Source organism: Musca autumnalis, unplaced genomic scaffold, assembly GCF_047663935.1.
Source record: "Musca autumnalis isolate F117 unplaced genomic scaffold, ASM4766393v1 scaffold_4, whole genome shotgun sequence".
Lineage (NCBI taxonomy): Eukaryota > Metazoa > Arthropoda > Insecta > Diptera > Muscidae > Musca > Musca autumnalis.
In genome coordinates this window covers 212,486,403-212,496,184 of record NW_027411977.1, presented here as the reverse complement: position 1 = coordinate 212,496,184, position 9,782 = coordinate 212,486,403, and the positions used below count along the sequence as shown (strand labels likewise).

Below are 9,782 nucleotides of genomic sequence, written 5' to 3'. Positions count from 1 at the left end.
AGAAATTTTCTTCAGCAAAATCGAGGTAGGAAACGTGGATTTAAAAAAAAAAAATTTTTCAGCAACATCGAGGTAGGAAACGTGGATTTAAAAAAAAAAATTTTTCAGCAACATCGAGGTAGGAAACGTGGATTTTAAAAAAAAAAAATTTCAGCAAAATCGAGGTAGGAAACGTGGATTTTTAAAATAAATTTTCTTCAGCAACATCGAGGTAGGAAACGTGGATTTTTAAAAAAATTTTCTTCAGCAACATCGACCTAGGAAACGTGGATTTTTAAAAGAAAATTTCTTCAGCAACATCGAGGTAGGAAACGTGGATTTTTAAAAGAAATTTTCTTCGGCATCTACAGCCTAGGAAACGTGGATTTTTAAAAGAAAATTTCTTCAGCAACATCGAGGTAGGAAACGTGGATTTTTAAAAGAAATTTTCTTCGGCATCTACAGCCTAGGAAACGTGGATTTTTAAATGAAATTTTCTTCAGCAACATCAGTTTTTTCTTCGGCATCTACAGCCTAGGAAACCTACATTTTTAAAAGAAATTTTCTTCAGCAACATCGGCCTAGAAAATTTGGATTTTTAAAGGAAATTTTCTTCAGGAACATCAGCTTAGAAAACTTGGATTTTTAAAATAAATTTTCTTCAGCAACATCAGTTTAGAATACGTGGATTTTTAAAAAAAAAATTCAGCTACATTAGTTTAGACTACGTGGTTTTTTAAAGGAAATTTTCTTCAGCAACATCGACCTAGAAAATGTGGATTTTTAAAGAGGATTTTCTTCAGCAACATAGGCCTAGAAAATTCGGATTTTTAAAGGAAATTTTCTTCTGCACCATCGGCCTAGAAAATGTGGATTTTTAAAGGGTATTTTCTTCAGCACCATCGGCCTAGGAAATGTGGATTTTTAAAGGGGATTTTCTTAAGCAACATCGACCTAGAAAATGTGGATTTTTAAAGAGGACTTTCTTCAGCAACATCGGCCTAGAAAATTCGGATTTTTAAAGGAAATTTTCTTCAGCACCATCGGCCTAGAAAATGTGGATTTTTAAAGGGTATTTTCTTTAGCAACATCAGTCTAGAAAATGTGGATTTTTAAAGGGGATTTGCTTCAGCAACATCGAGTTGATGTTGCTCTATTTAAACCACTAACAGCTGATCGGCATTAGGTTTGTTCACACTCCATTATTCAATAAAATATTGCACCAAAGAAATAAATAGAAAAAAATGTTTTCCTATGAAATTCTGGAAATAGAATTTTACTAGGGAATAATTCCTCTTGAAATTTGTTACTAAATCCTATCTCTTAAATGGCAACCCTGTACTTGAGTGTGACAATCAGCAGCACATGCAATAGAGTGCTTAGATGAGAACCAAACAACCAACTAGACTCTGAAGTTCTAGTCATCAAAGATCACTAAGCAAATGGCCCCTATTTTACAAATTGGACGTAGTGGCTGTAGACCACAGTAAGTCAAGCATGTTGCAGTCATTGGTGGCTGGACAACCAGAACAAAACGCACTCCATTCAGCCATTCAATAAGAAATAAATCGAAGTGCAACGTCGTAACTCTTTTGGACACCACAGCATAAACTGTAATGGAAATACGAAACAACAACGACGACGACGAATCGAAGACATTTCAAATCGATTGAATGGAACAGCAGACACTCGAAAAGTAAAACAAATAAAATAACACCAACAAGTGGTGGTGGTTGGTTGCTGGCGGCGGCAGTGGAGGCGGCGAAACCAAATCTCTACCGCTACAATGACGACCACAACAGCTGAGGGCAGAATACGTTAACGTCTATAATGTCAGAGGCGTGTTGTACTTAGTCAAGGCACGAACGAATGAACGCGCCTAGAAGCCATTACAATTGAAACCATAATCATAAACTACTCACAAACGAAAACGTGAGGAGGAGAGTTCAATGTAGTGGCTGCGGCAAACATTTTCATAACTTCGAGAAACCCTCGACGACGACAACGGCAAGCAAGCAACTTCTGTCGCAATACCACCAGCAACATTTGATCGGTCTGAACGTCAACGCTTAAACGTAACGCAATAGTCAAACCAAGCCATTGGAAATAGTCAAACCTCAGCCAGCCTCCTATTTTGTTGATCCATTCATTCGCTCAAAGATCACCGCAAACGTACGTTTCATGTTGCAAACTTAGCTTGGATGACGATGTGACGCGCAATTTTTTTTTCGTTCGTCCATTTCGTCTACTGCTGCTGACTGACACTTAATAAACAGACAGCTCAACAAATTTGTCGCGCTAAGACCAATCGCCGTCGTCATCAACATCAGCACAATCAATCGGAAACGCGTGTAGTGTAATATTTGAGTTAACGACGAATGGCGGGTATCAAATAAATCGCTGAAACTTATTAACATTTTTTGTGGCAAAGTGTTTGCCGATCATAATCTCGTGCAAGTGAATGATAGGCCATCAACGTTTTAATATTGGTGATTGATACATTGTGGTTTTTATGGCCATTCAGCAGCAGTAAAGCAAACGAGAGAGCGAGGAAAGCTTTATAAAGGTGGAAATATAAAATTTAAAATCCACTTTTTCTTAAAGTGATCAGCAGGCTTTATGGTTGTAATGTGCATCATTAGAGCGAGGAATAAAAATCCAAATAACCATTCAGCGGAGTGATCATCATCTGCGACATTTAATCACAAACCATAAACAACGCCTGGCGTTATAAAGCCCGCCGTCATAAAAATGTAAGAAACAACAACAAAGAAATCAAAACAAAACAGTCATGAAAGTGAAACTCAAAACAAAACCGAGAAAAACAAACGTGCCACAAAGAAAATACGGAATTGAAACAAATTTGTGAAACAAAAAAAACAAATGAAAATTACAAATTGAAATTTACGACCGCTCTTTTTGAAAATGAAGCATGTAATTAAGCCTATCATGCATGGCATCTACCAAGTCTTTAGGTTTTATGCCGCCGCCGCTGCAGCTTTTTTTTTTGAAAAGCATCGTAAATATTGTGCCTGGTTTTCTTAATTCAAAATCAATAAAATCCATACAAATTTAAAGTATCAAAAACAGTGAGCAGCGGCAAGTGGACAACCCACTCAATATTGATTTACAATTTATGGGAAATTTTTGAATTTAGTGAATTTTTTTGTGACGGAAAATGTAATTTATGCATAAAGATATTTGAAGCATTTTTTTGAAAGAGATTAAAGATTTTTCTCTTAAGCTTAAAAACCATAAAATAAACATAAAATTATGCAATTACAAACCAATGTTCTTGAGGAAAACGCTGATCATAAAAATTTGATTGAATTTTGATAAAAAGTTTTGTAACATAAAAAGATTTTTTAAGTGGAACAAATGGATACAATGACAACAAGTGTATTTACATATAATTTTCATTCTTCTCAAAAAATTTTAAAGAAACATCAGTTCAGTGCAGAACTTAAACGTTACAAGATCGTAAGACAGTGCTCAATAAATACCAATATTGAACAAATTTATTTTATAAAAACAGTGTGTGAAAAATTAAATTTTTAAATAAATTGCAAACTTTTAGTGGAGTAACAAGATACAACAGCAAGATCGACATCAACATTTGCTTACAACGTTTATAATATCCCTACTACAATCCGAGTCAATCTGTGTAAAAATACCCTAGTAACTGAACTGTGCAAAATCGCCCTAGAAGGCCAATAATATCCTAGAGTTTTTTTTTTCGAAAAAATATTTATTGAATTCAAGGCACATTTATAGAAGGTAGAAGTGACAATCAGCTGTATTCTTACTATTTTTGGAAATTTAGTTTTCAAAATGTCTACACATGAATTTTTGAAATTCGAAATTTGTTACCATAAAATATTTTTTTCATCCTAAACGTGTAATAAAAATGACCTACGACAGTTCTGAATGCTTTATATTTACATTTTGATTCAAATGTGTTCTATTTTAGAGGATTTTCAAAATGTATTTATGTTTTTCCTGAGAAAATTTGGAGGATGACCCTATTATTCAATATTTTCATTGACATTAAATTTTCAATATCAATAATGTTGTTTTTGTAAATTTGTTAGTTGTTGTAATTCATGCACATCTTTATAAATATGAATGTGCCTTGATTGAATCGAAGAAAAACTGTGATTTGCGACATATTTAAAAAGAGAATGTTTGCTTTTGTTGAGGACAGAGATGGAACCCTAGCCCAAATTCCTGCTGAAAACTAGTGTTATACAGATGTATCGATGCATGGGGGAGAACGGGAATCAGACTTTTTGTTGAAAAACAATTAAAAAAAGTATCAGTCGGCTTTGCCGACAGAGATATATCCTCAGTAGACTGGTTTTAACCAGCATTCGGCACATAACAACAACAATTTGAGCAAACACTGTTGTCAGTGCATGCGGCACCCTCCTAAAATGTTTAGTTTTGTTAAAAATTAAGATTACCAATGTTTGAGCTCAATCGGAATATGTTAACATGTGCCACTGGGGCATCAAATTTTCCATGGGCCCTTTATATAGCTTATATTAAAATCTGACCAGATTTTCAACATTTTTTGTAGGATTACTTTTTTAGCAACTACCAAGAACTGGTAAACTGTTTTCATCGACTAGACAATAAATGTGGTCTGTAGATACAAATTTTAAAGAAATCGCTCTACAGACCACATTTATTGTCCAATCTATGAAAACAGTTTACCAGTTCTTTTGAAGATCGGGTCAGAGTTAATTATCAGCTATATAAAGGACCCATGGATACTTTGAGGCCCCAGTGGCACGGTTTAACATTTTCCGATTGAGCTCAAACATTGGTAATCTTAATTTTTAACAAAACTAAACATTTTAAGAGGTTGCCGCACAAAAAATCCGACATCGATTTTTATACCCTCAGCATTTATGCTAACTAGGGTATGTATATACACTTTCACACGGGCAAAATGTGCCTCATCGAAATTATGGCTTTAGACCCCAAGTATGTTTGGACGAAATGTGTTTCAGACAACTTGGAGTTGATTTAACCCTGTCCGCCCGTCTGTCTTCCTGGCTGGTTGTTCGGAAAATTTGTGCGTAACGGATTTGGTTCATACATTGCACATCGTAATTTTCCCACCAGACTTAGGTGAGGTTCCAATATGGACTCAATCGGTCCACTCCTTCGGGTACCTCCCACACAAAATTTCGGAAAAGTTCAGTTTAGGACCTGTTCACGAATCGCTTTGATTTTTGTTGTAGCAACTTGTGTTCACTACCCCCATACGACGCTATAAGTTTCATTAGGGGGAAGCCCATACTTCCTGAGAAAATAGCCTAAAAGGTGCAAAAAAACCCTATGACACCGTGTGCCAATTCGACCTGATCTGCCGATTCGATCCAAAATTTGGATCTCCCCCGAAAAAGTTCAAAAATGTTCGCAAAAATTGTGCGCACGATAACTCTGGATGGGAGTGACCGATTTGGTCTATGCTTTACACATCGTAATATATTTACCAGATATAGATCAGGTTCGAATATGGACTATATTTGTTTTGTTCACTCCTCCGGGTACCTCCCACATAAAATGTTGGATAAATTCACTTTAAGACCTGCTCTCGAATCACTTTGTTTTTTGATGAAGCATCTTGCATTCTCTGCCTCAATTAGGTCAGTAAAAGTTTTTTCAGGGGCAAGTCCATACATCTTGAGAAAACAGCCCGAAAGGAGTAAAAAGCCCCTATGGCACCATATGTAGTGGCTGTAGAGCTTGAACCGAATACTGCGTTCCTCCACACATTGAATATAGTAATATTTCTTCGAATATTAGATTAAATTCAAAGGTAGTACTTATAGGTCCACTGCTTCTGGCACCTCTCCCACAAAAGTTCGAAAATATTCGCTGAGGGTATATCTTTGTCGGCAAATTGTTTACTTGTTTAAAACCTCTTTAATCCTCAGCCTATGTCTGGGGTTTTATCAGAATTTTGTGGCCCTTTTTGGACATTTGAACTTGTCTACAAAAACGATGATTAGGATTAAAGCTAGAAAGAGTTTTGGAGTAGGTACATAAAACAATGGACCGACATAGTCCATTATGGAAGTGGATCTTATTTAGTAAGTCATTTCTGTTCGATAGATAACGCGCCTACTAGTCATTTCAGTGGGTTATCGTATAAATTTTGGACCAGTATGCCAGGAAGCATGGACTTGTCAACGGACAGGACCACAACGAACATCATCGGTATACATTTACAAACTATCTTCGAACAGAGCCTTAACTGTACTTAGGCACAAACGTTGAACTTTTACGCTAACAAGAGGACCTGTATGGACCATTTTAGAAGTTAAACTAAATTTGGACAAAATATTAGGAGATCGAAAGTTTGAACCAAATTGGTTGATCGGTTCAGGAGTTGTCGTGCTCTCCAGTCACTACATATGGTGCCATAGGGACTTTTTTCTCCTTTCAGGTTGCTTTCTAAAGAAGTATAGACTTGCCCCTGAAAATTGCCGTCGTAATTGAGGCAATAAATTTAAGTTGCTTCAACAAAAATCAATGTGACTCAAGAGCAGGTCTTAAAGTGAACTTATCCGAAATTTTGTGTGGGAGGTACCCGAAGGAGTGGACAAATATAGTCCATATTCAAACCTGATCTATATCTGGTAAATATATTAGGATGTGTCAAGTATGGACCAAATCGGTCACTCCCTTCAAGAGTTATCGTGCGCACAATTTGAGCTTTTGTGAGGGAGGTACCTGAAGGAGTGGACCGATATGGCTTACCTTTGAACATAAACTAAGTTTAAACAAAATATTACGAAGTCCAAATTTTGAACCGAATAGGCAGATCCGTTCGAAATTTATCTTGCGCTCCAACCACTATATGGTATCATAGGGGTTTTTGCACCTTTCAGGCAATTTTCTCAGGTAGTATGGACTTGCCCCTGATGAAACTTATACCATCGTATAGGGGGCAGTAAATACAAATTGTTACAGCAAAAATCAAAGTGATTCGAGAGCAGTTCCTAAGCTGAACTTTTCCGAAATGTTGTGTGGGAGGTACCTGAAGGAGTGGAAACCTCATCTGAGTCTGGTAGAAATATCACGATGTGCAAAGTTTGGATCAAATCGGTTCCTCCCTTCAAGAGTTATGGTTTGCACAAATTTTCTGAACATTTTCGAACTTTTGTGGGGGAGGTACCGGAAGGAGTGGACCGATATAGCCCATCTACGAACTTAAACTAAATTTGGACAACATATTACGAAAGCCAAATTTTGGACCGAATCGGTTGATCCGTGCGAGAGTTATCGTTCGCTCCAGCCAGTCGGACAGACAGACGGAAATGGCTTAATTCACACCAAATTGTCTGAAACGGATTTCGTCCAAACATACTTGGGGTCTACAACCATTATTTCGACAAGGCACATTTGGTCCGTATGTACATGTATATACCCTTGTTGGCAAAAATGCTGAGGGTTTAAAAAAGAAGAAAAAAAAAACCGTAACTCAAATATCTCTCCGACTGTCGGCTCATAATACGATCCATCCTTCATGCGGTGGTACGAGCGAATACAGAGTGTTTGAAGTGGTTTAACACCAAGTCGAGTCCAACTATTGCTAATATCCTTACGTCTGTAAAATAGCAATACCAGCCCAGACAATGAAATCAGGAACTATGTTTCATAAATTCAATTAAGGGGATAATCCCAACTTACCAATTGCAAACACTCTAAATTGTTATAAAATTTTGAAATCAATCGGAGCAAAATTGGCTGATGTAGGAGCCCTGCAAGGGAAGAACCCGTTGTGTTTTGTATATGAGATAAAAAACTTAATTACGGCAATTATGAATATTGTTCCGTTTCCCCAATTTCACAATTTTTATTTTATTTCGATTTCCGTGCGGAAAATTCCGAGGAAAATATTCATGATTACCCTGAATGTGAAATAAAAACTTTTTCTCGAAATGGTCCACATGCTCAGGCAATTTACTAAATCATTCAACTTAAGTTAAGGAGTGAATAATAAACCTTTGTTTGGAAAACTTTTTAACGGATACCTCCCACACGAAATTCGGATAAAGTAAAGTTTAAGAGCTTCTCTCTGATCATTCTGAAATTTGTTTCAGTAGGTTGTCCTTGCGGCTCCTTCAACGACTGTTCAATTTTTTTCTTGCGCAAGTCCATACTTCCTGAGATATTGGCCTAAAAGCTCCAAGAAACCCTGACGGCACCAACCAAAATGGCAAATCCGCAAGATAATTCGAACAGGGAATTTGTGATTGGTGCAGACTTTGCATATCGTATTTTTTCATCCAGACATGTATCAGGTTAGAATATTGACTATATCGGTCCACTTCTTCGAGTATCTCCCACACAAAATTCGGATAAAGCGAAGTTTAAGAGTTTCTCTCGGATCGTCTTGAATATTTTTTTTTAGCAGGTTGTCCTTGCAACTCCCTTTATGACGGTATATTTTTTCTTGCGCAAGTCCATATCTCCTGAGATGTTGGTCTTCATGTTCCAAGACACCCTCTTGGATCGTCTTGAATTTTTTCAGCAGGTTGTCCTTGCGGCTCCTTTTATGACGGTATAATTTTTTTCTTACGTAAGTCTATACTTCCTGAGATATGTTCTAAGAAACCCTGACGGCACCAACCAAAATGTCATATCCGCAACATAATTCTCGCAGGAGATTCTGATTAGTGCAGACTTTGCACATCATATTATTTTATCCAGTCATGTATCAGGTTGGAATATGGGCCACTTCGGGTACCTCCCACACAAAATTCGAAAAAAAGTGAAGTTTAGGAGCTCCTCTCTCATCGTTTTGATTCTTTTTTCAGTAGGTTGTTCTAGCATCCTCATTTTCAACGGTATAATTTTTTTCCGGAGTAAGTCAATACTTCCTGAGATAATGAGATAATGACCCAAAAGCTCCAAAACCCTGCTGGCACATAATATTGCAAATTGATATTCTGGATTATGTCAGGCATGAGCATCGACCAATTTAAACAAAATTAAATCAGTTTGAACCTTGAACAAGGAGCTGTCAACAAAGTTGTAACTTAAAATATAAAATTAAAAAAAAAAAACAATTTTAAATAGTATATCATAAATATTTCCCTAAAGAAAATCTGTTTAAATCTAATAGCAATTTACAGTCTCTTTTCATTTGAAAACCTCATTAAGTGCAAATTGCCCTAAGCACATTTAAATTTAACGCGATTTAATAAAGCTCGACATTAGCTCTGAAAATCTAAAATACCAAAATCTATAAATCTCCACATTTGGCCTTAGGACCCTATCACTTTAAAATAATTTGGTAATTTATTCTTTGGCAGCACTCTCAAGGACAATTCAAATGGTTTTATGGCCACCGCATAAACATTAATCGCTTACTTATGTAAATCGCAAATAGAGTTGCATTAAAACGAATTATTGTCATTCATCATTCAGTGACGGAGTGACTGACTGACGGACTGGTTGCAATTCAAAGAACAGATCGTTTGTTGTTTGAAAATGTTGCAGCAACTTCTTTGTAAAAATGATAACGAAAATAGTTTGCATACATGGAACAATCAAAGTCATTGAATACGTAACGACAAACAACATAGTTGTAAACTTCATTGTTTTCGGATAGAAGAAATGATTGATTGTCAGGTTTGGAAAAAGAAAAAGAAGAATGAGAGTTGAACAGAGGTTACAGAGGTTACCTCCATAGGAGGCTCCCATAGAATGGAATTACAGACCTCCGTAGAAGGATCCTATAGAATAGGAGACCTCCGTAGGAGGTTCCTATAGAATAGGAG

The 9,782-nt window shown here is 36.5% G+C and overlaps 1 protein-coding gene across 1 annotated transcript in view; it reads left to right on the top strand.

Annotated features, from left to right (window-relative positions):
- Positions 1-1,354: 1,354 nt before the first annotated feature.
- The window catches only part of laza (lazaro), a 32,088-nt gene continuing 23,660 nt past the window's right edge, over positions 1,355-9,782 (top strand). The window contains exon 1 of the mRNA XM_073982792.1: positions 1,355-2,732. The gene's annotated coding sequence lies outside the window, so the exon portion shown is untranslated. The remainder of the gene's footprint in view (positions 2,733-9,782) is intronic.